Source organism: Siniperca chuatsi, linkage group LG22 (genome assembly GCF_020085105.1).
Source record: "Siniperca chuatsi isolate FFG_IHB_CAS linkage group LG22, ASM2008510v1, whole genome shotgun sequence".
Classification (NCBI taxonomy): Eukaryota; Metazoa; Chordata; class Actinopteri; order Centrarchiformes; family Sinipercidae; genus Siniperca; species Siniperca chuatsi.
In genome coordinates this window covers 8,477,653-8,492,623 of record NC_058063.1, presented here as the reverse complement: position 1 = coordinate 8,492,623, position 14,971 = coordinate 8,477,653, and the positions used below count along the sequence as shown (strand labels likewise).

General features: G+C 42.2%; 1 protein-coding gene across 5 annotated transcripts in view; it reads right to left on the bottom strand.

The window, feature by feature from the left end:
- The window catches only part of slc8a4b (solute carrier family 8 member 4b), a 107,702-nt gene extending 92,731 nt beyond the window's left edge, over nucleotides 1-14,971 (bottom strand). Inside the window, exon 1 of one of the 5 annotated variants that reach the window (XM_044184519.1) lies at nucleotides 14,706-14,971. The gene's annotated coding sequence lies outside the window, so the exon portion shown is untranslated. Of the gene's footprint in view, nucleotides 1-147; nucleotides 172-14,229; nucleotides 14,649-14,705 lie in introns of those variants that run through there. The other 4 variants (XM_044184518.1, XM_044184524.1, XM_044184520.1 and 1 more) reach the window with 4 other exon arrangements.

Below are 14,971 nucleotides of genomic sequence, written 5' to 3'. Positions count from 1 at the left end.
CGTGGAGTTCACAACTAAAAGTCGTCACACCGTTTGAACACACATACGCAGACCTATAGAAACATTTTCTGTCTCTCAAACACACACAAACTGAACGCCAGCCATCCTGTGGGAACCTCAATCTTTGGGTATTTGCACTACACTCACCCTGAATGCCTTTACACCTTCACCCAAAGCTTCTCTCCATTTTTATGTCATGGCCATTTGCAGTAGCTGAGGCGTTTACTCCGAGTGACTCGCAGTTGTAACTACAAAAAAGAAATCAAGATTTAAAGGGACCAGCTATCACTTTATGAACAAAGCTTCATGAACAGAGGATTTAGTCAAGTTGACTTTTTTATGAATCAGTGTGTCAGCAGTGGTGAGAACAAGAAAAGGGGAGTTTGTGGCAAGAAGGGGGCATATGGACAAAATGCTACTGCTATACTGCTCCATCCTCATCTGTCTTCATTTCTTTATTTTACTCCACTGTGATTAAATTGACCGTTGCTTTCCCTCCATCTCTCATTCTTCAACCTCTCTCTGTTTTCCCCAAATCTTATTTTCATCCATCTCCTTCCAGCTCCACTGCCTCTAGCTAAGAAATAAGTGCACTATACAAGTCCTTTGGCTCCACACTCAGCCATAATCATAAAGAGTTGGCACTTGCTGGCTCTCTTTCTCCTCCATTTCTTTAATTTCAAAAGTAAATACCCCTGTGGTGATGAGACATTACTGATTCTTTCGAATGAATGCCAAAAAGAGGTGTGTCACATTGTGTGTGTGTGCCTGAGAGCAATGCCAAGAAGCAGTACAGTTTGATAACAGAGCAGATGGATAACACGAGTGCGTTTAATTTGTTCGTGTTCAGAACATGGGAGCAAAAGAGCTGTGGTAAAACTAATGAAGTCTTTCATTAGCTCAGTGCTTTCCCATATGATAAAACCCCCACACTGCCCTTTCTTTATTTCACAGGAGTAGCACAGAGAAGCAGTGAAATTGCTCCATGTCTGAAATGTATTTTCAAAGGAGGCCATTATTTTCAGGGAGTAACAGAAAAAAAAAAAAAAGGCTTTATTTTCAGATTCACGCTGACACCCGTACCCTTTTGAAATGGGTCATACTGGGGTCTGAGGTGCCTGGAGAGGACAGGAAACTTCCACAAACACAAAGAAAAACCATGAAAACCTGGAGGGTGAAAGCAAGTACAAAGAGAAATTGCACAGATGTGTTGTATTTGCACAGCAGTGGTGTGTGAGTGCTTGAAAAAGAGATAGAAAAGCTGGCGATGTGCATTGAGTGTGCGTGAAAGAGAAAAACAGAGAAGCAGAGAGACTGCAATAGCATGACAACAGAGTGGATTATGGGTATTTAGGAGCGCCTGTTGTCCACTCATGCTTCATTTTATTTTTGATTGTTTTCCAGACTATCGCTCTATCACTTATGATCCTCATCCTTTCTTTAATCCAATCAGAAAATCACCAGACATGACAATCCTCAACACACACACACACACTTACACACAAACATACAAACCACCTGGTCCAATGAAGCTGACACTCGCAAGATTTCACAATCACACATCCATGCAAACACCATCAAACACACACTGCATGTCGAAACGCCTAGCAGTCATGTATGCAACGTGGCTGGAAAGCTTGTATGCGTGTGTGGACTCATCAGATTATATAAGCTATGTTTGGGTTTATGCTGCAGTGACAGATTACACACAAATGAATAGAAGAAGAGGCTCTGCAAGAGAAGGATAGAAGCAGCCAGGACAAAAAAGAGTAGAACAAAACAGATATTAGGAAATATAATGCAAGATAAAGCATTACAGGGAAGATCTCTAATGATTTAAATTATGCTGAGCTGGACAGGAAGAGACAGTAAAAAGGACATATGGGAGTGATTGTGGAAATTGGACAGAGAAAAGACAGAAGAGAGGCAGGGCAGAGGGGATATAGTAAAACAAGGGGTAAACAACCTAGGAGTGGAGTGACAGACAGAGGAGGGCATATGGTGAGGAGGCCGCAGAGAGTAATGGGGTGAGCTGGGAACCACAGGTGAGAGAGAGGACAGGAAGCAAGACGGAGAGGGGGATTTTTGGGATGTGAAAGGACAGAACAAGAGAAAGAGACTGATAAAGAAAGACAGACAGGAGTGAACCTGACGAGCAAAAAGACGAGGTAATCATGAAAAAGATGTGGGAGTGGGAGAGACTGTATAGGAGAAAAGAAAAAAGGGCAAGGAGGAAAGAGGCGGAAGAAAATGAAAGTGACAGTAAAACAGGAGGAAGGAGACAAAGAAATACAACAAAATGTAATTATTCTTGTGCCATTGTCATAATAAATCACAGAATGATGCACAGAACGAGACCTTCATATGTGGTCTCTTTTCGCCATATATGAAGTATAATTTTAAAGCTGCAATAATCAATATATTTATATTAACAATGGGTCAAATGACTATGTTTAATATGAAAAAAGTCGCTCACAGTGACAAACCCACAGAGAATTATCTTCAACTTTGCAGTTCCCCTCAGTATTTTAGCATCTTTTAGCTCATTGTTTTGGTTTTAAGGCCCGAAATGTTAATGTTTTGCTTCACTCTCCCCGCTCTCATCAAACTTGTTTCCAGCAGCAGCATGCCGCTGTTTTCAGTGAACACAACCTGATAAACTCATTGTACACTACCCGCCCAGCACCAAGCAGCTAAACAGCCAGGTATTTCCCTCAAGAACTGAGACAAAAGCAAGGCTAAAAGGAGAGTGGATATTGAATTTATATTCATCAGGTGGCCAAAAGCACAACTTTAAATGAATGCTAATATTGTTCTGGGTCTGCTGGATGTGTAAATAGACAATTGTGTGCTAACAGATTAGCCATATCAAGTTCAGTTTGTTCTGTTTTATATGCTTCAAACATAGAACTCTGGATAATTGATCATAAAATTGTGTTTATTCTAATCTTCTGGTTAAAAATATATATATCTATATATATATATATATATATATATATATATATATATATATATATATATATATATATATATATATATATATCGGAAGGTGAAGGCAACAGTGGTACCCGTGGTCATCGGAGCACTCGGGCAGTGACCCCCAAACTGGAGGAGTGGCTACAGCAGATCCCTGGAAGAACACCAGACATCTCGGTCCAGAAGAGTGCAGTACTGGGAACAGCAAAGATACTGCGCAGAACCCTCAAGCTCCCAGGCCTCTGGTAGAGGACCCGAGCTCGAAGGACGAGACCACCCGCGGAGGGTGAAGGACAAAGTTTTATGGCTAAAGAAGCTCACTGCACTCCATGAGCGCCTAGCAGCACAAATGAACCAGCTGCTAAGAGATGGGACGCACCCTGAATGGCTTACCGAAGGGCGAACAATCCTGATCCTGAAGGATCCCGCAAAGGGTACAGTCCCATCCAACTATCGGCCAATAACCTGTCTCTCCACAACATGGAAGCTCATGTCAGGCATCATCGCGGCTAAGATAAGTGGACACATGGATCAATACATGAGCAAAGCACAGAAGGGCATTGGCAGAGGAACCAGAGGAGCCAAACACCAACTCCTGGTTGACAGAACAGTCACCCAAGACTGCAGAGCCCGACACACCAACCTGTGCACTGCCTGGATTGATTACAAGAAAGCATATGACTCAATGCCGCACACATGGATCACTGAATGCTTAGAGATGTACAACATCAACAGGACTCTAAGAGACTTCATTGCGAACTCGATGAGGTTGTGGAAAACCACCCTTGAGGCCAATGGCAAGCCACTTGCACAAGTATCCATCAAATGTGGCATATACCAAGGAGATGCTCTGTCCCCACTGCTGTTCTGCATAGGACTGAACCCCCTCAGCCAAATAATCAACAAGACTGGCTATGGATACCGACTCAGGAACGGGGCCACCATCAGTCACCTCCTCTACATGGATGACATCAAGCTATACGCTAAGAGCGAGCGGGACATCGACTCACTGATCCACACCACCAGGATCTACAGCTCTGACATTGGGATGTCATTCGGGCTTGAGAAGTGCAGTCGAATGGTGACAAAGAGAGGAAAGGTAGTCCACACAGAAGGGGTCTCACTCCCAGAAGGAACAATAGCAGACATTGAGGATGGGTACAAGTACCTTGGAATACCACAGGCAAATGGCAACCTCGAAGAGGCAACAAGGAAGACGGCAACGGCCAAATACCTCCAACGAGTAAGGCAAGTCCTAAGAAGTCAGCTCAATGGCAAGAACAAGGCCCAGGCAATAAACAGCTACGCCCTGCCAGTGATCAGATACCCTGCAGGAATAATAAGGTGGCCAAAGGAAGAGATACAGACCACAGACGTCAACACGCGAAATCTCCTCACCATGCATGGAGGGTTCCATCCCAAATCCAGCACCCTGAGACTGTACGCTAGCCGTAAGGAAGGCGGCCGTGGACTAGTGAGTGTGAGAGCCACTATCCAGGATGAAACATCCAAGATCCACAAGTACATCCAAGATAAGGCCCCAACAGATGACGTGCTCAGGGAATGTCTCAGGCAATGGGGAACAGAGGAAGAGAACAGAGGAAGACGTGCTGGAGGAAGGACCATCATGGGAGGACAAACCCCTACACGGGATGTACCACCGGAACATAACTGAAGTGGCTGATATCAAGAAGTCCTACCAATGGCTAGAGCGGGCTGGATTGAAGGACAGCACAGAGGCACTCATCATGGCTGCACAGGAGCAGGCCCTGAGCACCAGAGCAATAGAGGCCCAGATCTACCACAAGACCCAAGGTGTAGGCTGTGCAAAGAGGCCCCTGAGACAATCCAGCACATAACTGCAGGGTGTAAGATGCTGGCAGGAAAAGCATACATGGAGCGCCATAACCAAGTAGCTGGCATAGTGTACAGGAACATCTGCACTGAGTATGGAATGGAAACCCCGAGGTCAAAGTGGGAAACACCTCCAAAGGTGGTAGAGAATGACCGAGCCAAGATCCTGAGGGACTTCCAGATCCAGACTGACAGAATGGTAATGGCGAACCAGCCTGACATCGTGGTGGTTGACAAACAGCAGAGGAAAGCCGTTGTGGTTGACGTGGCGATACCAAGCGATGGCAACATCAGGAAAAAGGAACACGAAAAACTAGAGAAGTACCAAGGTCTCAGAGAAGAGCTGGAGAAGGCCTGGAAGGTGAAGGCGACAGTGGTGCCTGTGGTCATCTGCGCACTCGGGGCAGTGACCCCCAAACTGGAGGAGTGGCTACAGCAGATCCCTGGAAGAACACCAGACATCTCGGTCAGAAGAGTGCAGTACTGGGAACAGCAAAGATACTGCGCAGAACCCTCAAGCTCCCAGGCCTCTGGTAGAGGACCCGAGCTCGAAGGATGAGACCACCCGCGGAGGGTGAAGGACAAAGTTTTTTTTTTATATATATATATATATATATATTTGTATTATGTGGTAATACAACAATTTGTCGTACACTATATTTGAGGTGGAAAACACAAAATGCCAACCATACAGAATGATTTGGTATGTGCGAGTGGTTATATGTAAGACCATCTTTTAGTGCTGACCTGAGGTTATTACTGAGTGCAGTGGGGCAGAAGAAAAATCATAACATGGCGCCATTTCGGCTTGTTTCGGTGGTTTGGGGCACAGGAGCATTGTTGATGGATGTTTAGTTGTGATGTTAGAGCTGTCTCATGCACTCTAATTTGTCGATGGAGGCCTGCATGTCGGATTGAGCCATTGTGCTTGCATAATGTACATTTACAGATTTTGCACTCCCCCGATTGACACTTATTATATATTTATTTTGTCACACTGCTAGACTATAGGGCTGACATTTTAATTAATTGGAAGAAAGTGCTGCATCTGAAAAGGGGATCCAGTTAAACAGTATCACCATAATAACAGTATTTCAAGGTTGGACTATGCTGTAGTAGTTAGCAGTAATGAAGATTGATCAGTGTCTTTGAGTCAGTATGTAACAGACAGACGCACAAACACATATGTTGTAGTGTGTATGTTGTGGATTTAGCAGAGACTTTTATTTACAGGTTAACACTTATGGTATTCAGTGTTGTGCAAGTTCACACTTCACAAGAGCTAGCTAAAAGTTCAGTTCACACAGATTAAAATGAACTAGTTCACGTTCATTACAAAATGCTTTGAGTTCGACTTGGGTGGAGAAACTTTGCTCATCATTCACTCACTTTAAAAAAGCTGTGACCCATCAGATTCTGTGACCCAAAACATCGGCATGCTGGGTTCCGTAAAAAACACACGCTCACGTTTAAGTTCATTAGTTGCAAACTGATATGCATAGTTCACCAAAAAAATTAGCATGTTCAATGAACAGCGCTCTTTTAGCATACACAACACTGATGGTATTATATATTGTAGAATTTTTTATATAACTTTTCTTACTCTTCCTAAAGTGTAACTAATAGATTTTTATTGAAGTAAATGTGTTGCAATGTAGAATTTGTATGCTTGACTAAAAAAAATTGTTTTAACAGGAAGTTTATTTCAAGTTTATTTAGTTTTATTTTGTACGTACTGCATGGCATGTGTTGCAGGAAGTGTGGTGACTACAGAGAGATAGACGGAGGAGAGTCAGACTAGAGGGAGGACAGAGAGAGAGTGAGACAGACGTGGAGACAGGAGAAAATTATAGTGTGCAAGTTGTACAAACAGGGTGGAGAGGGAAAGAGAAAGAAAAACAACAGGGCAGAGAAGAGAGGAGAGGTAGAGGGAGTCAGACACACACACAGAGAAGAAAACCATCAGGAAATAAATCTGTGCTTCAGAAAGTGCTTCATCTGTTCGCCAACCAGTAGCCACTCCAAGGAGGCTTTCGCTCTCCTCAACTTTGCTAAATGCTTCAGAACACACGATGCTTTCTCCAGCTGTTCGCTTCACATTATGCCTATTCAAGCCTGTCCACTCAGAAAAGCTTTAAAGGTCAGTGTATTCTTCATCTGTGCCCATTTTCACAGTCGATTGGATAGGTCTGTGATTGTCCATTTCACATCATGCCTCCCATTCATGAATTCAAAAGAGCAGATTGTGTTGAATCTGGCCTCCGAGAGTGACTGAGAAAAGGACAGAAGCAGGGTTGCGTTTTTTTTTCTTCCCTCTGTCTCTTCCTCTATCTTTCAGAAATCGCAACCACCTTAGTCACTTTTCTCCACTTAGCGCAGTCTCATGCTGCCAAGCATCAAGCCATCCCTGAAATGTAATTTAAGGCAACAACAACAACTACGCCGACAACAATAATAACATCTCCGGGACAGTCCGCCCTGTGAATCATCGCATACAGATCACACACACACACACACACACACACACACACACACACACACACACACACACAGATAGCTAGAGACACAGAGAAAGACAGATTCACAGACACAGTTGCTATCTCTCACACACACACTGTCGCCAGTTCGACAGTGTGTGTGTGTGTCAAAGGCTGAGGTTACTCATAAAACAAATGGCTCCCCTCCACCTTCGTGGTGTCTGTTCTTAGCAGCAGCCAGGCGAGTCCCTCTGCATATCAATGCCCAGCTCATCTTTAAAACATCATCTGGTGGGATGACAGTGATGACGGCGCCATCAAGTGTGTTGCTGTCTGTTTGTAAGTGTATGTCAGTGTCATGTCAGTTTTAGGTTGTTCTGTGTTAACTTTTATGCGAGAGAGTGTGTGTGAGCACATTGGATGTTGATTGTAACTACATGTAGACCCAAGGACTCAAGGACACTGAGTCATGTGGGATTATAGCTAATCTTTTAAAAAAAAAAAAAAAAAAAAAGATAATTAAGATCCTGGCAAATGGTCCTCCATGCCTGATTCTGCAGGCATGTCACATCTAAACCGGTAACTGTTCCGTTTCTGTTAAAACATTAGCTAAAATGCATTTATCAGTTTGAAAACTGTTTGGAAACATGGGAATACCGATTTGATTACTGCTTCAGTATTTTAGTATTCTCTTTAGAAAATGGAGCACACAATGTAAACAGAATTATCACCTAATAAAAGACAGAAACAATCAAATAAAATAGCAAAAATAGGCTAAGGGGTCTCTTGTAATAATTTTAAGGCATCAGTAATGTTCAGTAGTTTTTTTTTTTTGCTGCTTTCTTTTTCATATAATTCAGTGATTTGCAGTACAGTGCTAGTTCTCTCATAAAAAAACACCAATAAGGGTTGTGTCTTAAACATTTAAATTTGTGGATAAAAAAAATGCACCTAAACTAAATAAAGTATTAAACAGAAATTCAGTTTTCTGAAAGCTGCAACTGCTGCCGTGATCCACCAGCTGTTGACGAGAGGAGGCATTTCTTTTTTTTGTAAACATCTTCTTTTTCACTCTGATGTTTATAAGCTGCTTGGTTTTTGCAACCGTCCCTGTAAAATGCAACACTTTACAATCTGATGAACACGTCTACCGTTTTCTAGACTAGAGAAGGGTATATTTGATTCTAAATACAATGTAACCTTTAAGTTGTTAATGTCTGCATGACAATATTAAATGTCCATCTTAGTTTGAGCAGTTTATGTTTGTACAGATAATCGCACAGAACTTTTGTACAGAGCGTCTTCCATGCCGAACACATCACGGCGTTGTACGTGGCCAGTAAGTCAGCATCGATGCAGACTCGCTGTTGGAGGGTTTTATAACCCACTTCCACTCCCTCCTAATCGGTTTGGAATGGCACTTAATGTGGAGGGCCCTCAACGTGGACACACAAACAGAGGGGAAGTGGGTAGGGAGAGGGTGTAGGGGGTGGTTTGAGAAAGCACTATGCATTATGGGATAACAGGCCAGATATGACCATATATCCCTTGCTTCCAAGATTACAGATACAAACCAAAATGAAGTAGTGCTTGGCACAAAAGCCACATAAACTGTTGGACAAAGGGGTATGTTGCTTTTGTTACATAATGTTTCTAACGAGCTATCTATTTTCTAGCTGAGCGAGCTGAGGCAATGTCCCGCGATTCAGACACTTCCGGTGGATCTTCACTGTTAAATTGTTGCATATTTTTCAACCTGTGAATTTTGGGAATTATTATTTTTGGGAATTATATTGTTGATTTATTATTGATTAAGTGTTGTAGTTTTCATTTTGGTGCATTTACTTTTCCTCCACCTACATCATATACTTCAGTTAGTGATGTGTCTGCTTGAGAAAATCACTCCAAGCCCATACAGGCCTTGCTGCTACATTGCATTCTAATCTACTGAGGCGACTGTACATGGAGGACCTGCTATCTCTGCCACACTGTGATGAATTGTTCCTAGGTTGATTGATGAGCACTGGTGGAAATTGTTGCATCTGGAAACAATGTGATCTACATTTGCCACTTACCTGGGAGGATAAGTAAAATATGCCATGACATAACAAATCTAAGTAAGGAATACGAGGTATAATGCCACTAGAATAAAGATATTAAAGTGGATTTTAACAAACTTTAACAATCCTCTCACCCTGCCCTCTCATACATAAATATGTATAGAAAATCTGGAGCTTTATGATCTTCACAATCCAAAAGGTGTTACTAACAAACAGTCTTTATGGCTGCGCTTTCTAGAGAAAATAACTTCCTCCTCTGTTGAATATGTTTAAATATACTTTGCAAGAGGCTTGCAGTATGAGTTTACACTAGTGTGTGATAAATAGAGTGAATTCAAACAATACATTTACCACTTCTAAGTGACATAACACAAATCATTACTGACAGGAGCGTAATACTGCAAGATCCCACTTTCCTCCCTGGTTTGGTCAATATGAGGACTAAGCAAAATGTTGCATGCCGCCTTCAGTGCTACAGGCTATTAACGACTCAGTTCATCACTTGCCACTTTACCTCTGAAGGACTAAGTGAGGTACACAAGAGCGAGGGCCAAATCAGTCTACTGTGCAAGTGAGGTCACTGCTGGTACATCAAAAACTGCTGCCCAGCTTAGAAATCACACCATTTGGCAATAAACGTGTCAAATGAATCCCTGAAGTGATGCTTTGGGAGTGATTGGAAACTGAGTGGAATGAATGATGTGAGAGGCCCGGCCAACCTGTTTGGCCCCCTGAAGGGAAATCAGGTTGATATTAGGTCGGCACTATTCATCTTTATTGGTCTTTTAAACTCAGAGGGTGTTACATCCAGAATATATCTGAAACCTACATTGTCCCAGCCCTCTGTATAAGTGATTATTGATTTTCTAGCAGAGTATTTAGTTTCCTTTGATACTTGATTGAGGTGCATTACTTTGATCTTAAATTCTTCTAGGTCTTAGTGACAAACACAGTTAAACATATTTTTAACTTTTCTCTTATCAAGTGTTTCCCAACACTCTCCTCCTAGCTTACAAGGCTTTAGGCCATGTAATTTTTTTTATTTCATGGCTAGATTTAACATGCCTGCACTGACTGTAAAGGAGTTTGATAGATTAGTTTTATAGTATAAGCACCACCCCTTGGCCGTCATTCACAGCAGACTCTAGTCCAGCAAGTGTTGAGGTGCCAATATGTGATGTGGCGTTTGGGTAGAGCAGGCAGCATATTGGGCACTGACTTCCATGAATGTTAAACACTGCATAAAATACAACAGGATAGGCCAACGACTTTGTGTCACAGCCAGAGAAGAGCTGAACACTATGATCTATCACTGTCTTCAAATTCTATTGTTATAGGGACTTAATTAATCAACCTGTAGGCAGGACGCCATGCTTTTTAAAGCCTCATGGGGGGGATTCACAGTTAGGTTGCAGTAAGATTAAAATGCCTCCCGAAATTATCCTGATTAAAGTGGCAGTCTAAACAAGAGATGGAGTGGACTTTTTAAAATTTTGATTCAAGCTACTTTCTGAACACAAGAAAAAACTAAATTAAAATGTAGCTGGCGAGTCGGTTAGAAAGCTTGAGATGAGAACTGAAAGTTTAATAATCCCTGTGGGGAAAATGCACAGGAAAAAAGGCTGTATCGCACTGCACACATCAGGTGTACGGAGCCCTAAAGTGTTTAATATGAAATTAATAAAACTGTAATAATGATGTAAATAACAACACTAATAAATTGTGTAAAGTATACAAATGAACCAATATTTTATGAAACAAATTCTAAATTATTCAAACTCAACTCATCATGAAATGTTATTTCATCACTCTTATTTTCATAATGACAGTTTTATTGGCGTCCATATTTATTTCATTATAGTATTTTTTCCCCAAAATTCCCCATTTCAAAAGTCTGTTTTTATTTTGATAATGACATTTTTCCCGATAACACTGTCACATGTCATATTTTAGTTTATAATGATTGGAGTGGTCACCAGTCATCGCCCTCTCACCTTTCAGCCAATCACAAGCCCCCTGCATCTCTTAATCAAGCTAGCTCAACAACTGCTATCCAATTTAGCCAGTTAGCTCCTGTTAGCTAGCAACAACAATGCCAAAGCAAATTTGAATCAACCAACTAGAGGTGCTGCTGTAAATAAACACAGACACAGTAACTAACCTCTCCTTTTGTTTAGCTAACAGCATTTTGATTCTATAAATGTTATTTAGAGAAAGACACACAACTCTGTGAAAAGCAAAAAGACAATCTTTCTTTGTGGTCGCTCTAGCCAACAGAAGCTAGCTATCACTGCTAACACTGTCCCTTCACTTTGATGCTGAGTAATACACCAAGCTCATGACCCTGCTTAGCTAAGAATGCTAAAACAACATTTTGAGGTTGAGTTTTAATGATTTCTTCAATTTTATTTCATAATTTATTGGTTCACTTATTTAGGCTATTTTACACAAATTATTCATGTGATAATTTATTTCATAATGTATTTTCAATGTATTTGATATTGAACACTTTGGGACTCCATACTGGCAATGTCCAATATCAGAAAATGTTTAAAATGATGACTTTCAGAATCAATAACGTCGCCGCCATCGGGAATTGTTTTAGCTCTGCAGGTCAGAAGAGGACCATAAAAAATAACTGGTTAGTGTTTTAAAGATTTGAATGTTAAGTGGTACCTTAAGGGACACACTAACTACAGTATAGTGTGTAAATATAATCAATCGTTCAAATAAAAACCTAAAAAGATCATGTAAATGATTGGCAAATGTAATTTCTCATCTGGTAATCTTTATAGAAGCTCCTGCTCCTGCCTCTTCTTCTTCTTCTTTTTCTACTTCCCAGTCATCATCTTCATCCTGCCACACCATTCATAACAAAAGGCATCTATCTACAGGGCTAACAACCCCCTACTGGCACTACTAACAGCATGTAACACACACACCATACACAGACACACAGGAGAGAAGAAGATTATGACCACAGGGACTTTCCTGTCTCTCCCAGCTACTGGCCAGACACACTATGCTGACAGTAGTGGGATCGCGGGGGTCAGTAATCTGTAGCGACACATGTAACCAGAGACCGGTGCCAGTGATACACATAACCAGATTAACATGGACAAGAATAGAGGCCTAGATGTGGGTTACCAACTTCTCTAGCGAGGAAGTGAGTTTGTTGTTTAAGTCATTAATGGATTAGTTGAGCAAACAGTCACAGGAAAGGAAGCCACAGACAGAAAAAAGAGAGAGAGTCTTGGGTATTTTTGGCACCAGCACAAATACACAGAGACTTAGCAGGTACGGAGGCAGCATGCATTATGTGCATACACACAGCACACACGTATCCTACCTAGATGTGAACTATAAATGTGACACCCTGACCAAATCAATGTCAATATTGACATTTCTAGAATTAGGCCTCTCACAAAATAATGAATAAATGCATGCGGTTTTCCTTCCAAACACCTGGTTTCTCTGGACTTGCAGTCATTTACAGTCATAGCTCACCCAGCATGAATAACTGGACAGATGGAACAAAATCAGCACAGATGACAGGGAGGCCTAAAACACACTGTTGCTGTGTCTGAGTTAGTTGAGGGCAAAAACATACACAAAATGAGTGGGTTGTGGGCTTTTAAAAAAAAAAAAATCAGAACTCTAACGGAAATTTACTCAGAATGATCAACAAAGTTTCATCTTGTCTCAAAAAGTTGTTTCTGTGTCGTGGTGGCCTATAAAACAAAACAACTTTTGAACAACTTAACTCAAGAAAGTGCCCTTTTATTTTCCTTTAATCATTAAATCATTTAGTCTTGCTGCCAGGAAAACACCGGAATACATTTTTTAGGCCCCTTGCTAGTTGCTGAAAACAGCTTTGCATGTCTAAATTGTCCAAAATGTTGCCTCATGTATCGCCACCCTGCAGACATGGCCCACATTGGCTCTTGCAGTCAGTAAAAGCCCACTGGTAGCAGCCAGCTAGACGGCATCAAAGCTGCTTAACAAAGACTTATTATTGCTGATGTGAGCTGAAAAATGGTTTGAGATATGCAAATCATTTAATAGCCTACATTTCCTTAGACAGCTTGGGTGCTTAAATTATTGAGTGGGTGACATATCTTTATGTTAATTATTCACCATTGTTCAAAAAGTCCTCATCACCATCATCATGCTGCCATTAGCTCAGCTATCATCATCATCAAAACTCCCACAACAACCATTTTTATCATCATCATCACCACAGCCATAATAATAATCATCATCATCACCAGTACCATCATCATTCTGCTCATCCTCCTCTTCCTCATCATCATCATCGTCGTCGTCACCAGCACACCACAAACACCAATAGTAAAACAATTTGAGACTGATGCACACGAGAAATAAAAATGATGAAAATGTCATAATAAAACCAATAAAATAGCCTAGATATCAACCGACATCATCATCATCATCATCATCACCTGCACCATCTTCATCACAACTCCCAGCCAGCACTACCATCATCACCATCACTAGCACTAAAAATTAGCTTTAAAAGACCAGTTAAACCGAATCATCGCTGCTCTATAAAAATTAATAATCCAGCTACTGCTATTGTGCATTTCAATTTAGTGAATTTATATCGACCTCACAGAGTTCACTGTCCGTATATATTCTGTTTGTCTGCAACTGACCCCATTGCCCATCCATTCCTCTCGTGCACCCTGACCCGGTGCGCAGTCCCTCTGGACCCGGGTGTGTTCACTATCCCTCAACCTAATCTCATCCTCCCTCACCGGCCACCGGCTTCACAGCCTGCGCGGTCCACGGCCCCGCTCGGCAGGGTTATACCCCTGCAGCTTTGGGGAAATGCCACTCACCGTTTTTCCACCGGGGCTCTCCCTCCAGCAGAGCAGTGGAGACTGTGCGCCGGATAAATGCTTAATTGGAGCGGTACTGATGGCGTCTCCCGGCCAGGGCAGGGCTCTGCGGTGTCGCACGCACCTGAGAGAGAACCCCGGTCATGCCTGTCTGTCCGGTGTCCGGTAGATTCCTCTCGTCTCGTCTCTCTCTAAGCTACACGATCAGTTTCACTTTCTCTCCTCTCCCGTTCACCCTCCGCCTCATCTCACCCTGGCAGGTTTTGTGCTCCTTATTTACGCACGCACGCACCGATCTGTGCAAATTACACCACCCGCTGCAATTAACTGTCAAAGTGACCGCACCTCACATGTGCGTACACTTCTTACACGCACTGACTTTCTCCTGTCACACACACGGCTCACATGTGGTAATAAGAGAAACTACAGCCATTTTAATAAATGCATAATCAATTCATATTAACAAGAGTACACACGTTGTTTGCGTCTTCTCACCGGTTCTGTACTCTCGAAGAAGGCCAGGTCGGGATCCGTTCATTCATTCATTCATTCATTCATTCATTCACTCATCCCTCTATGTGTTCATCCTTCACTCCGTTCCGTCCCTCATTCAGCAGCTGAATAAACGGCTCCTCTCGTCTGAAGCGGCGGCGGCGGCTCCAGAGCACGAGCACTTCACCCGTTGGCTCGCTGGCGCGCTCTTGCGCCCTCCCCGTCTCTCTCTCTCTCTCTCTCTCTCTCT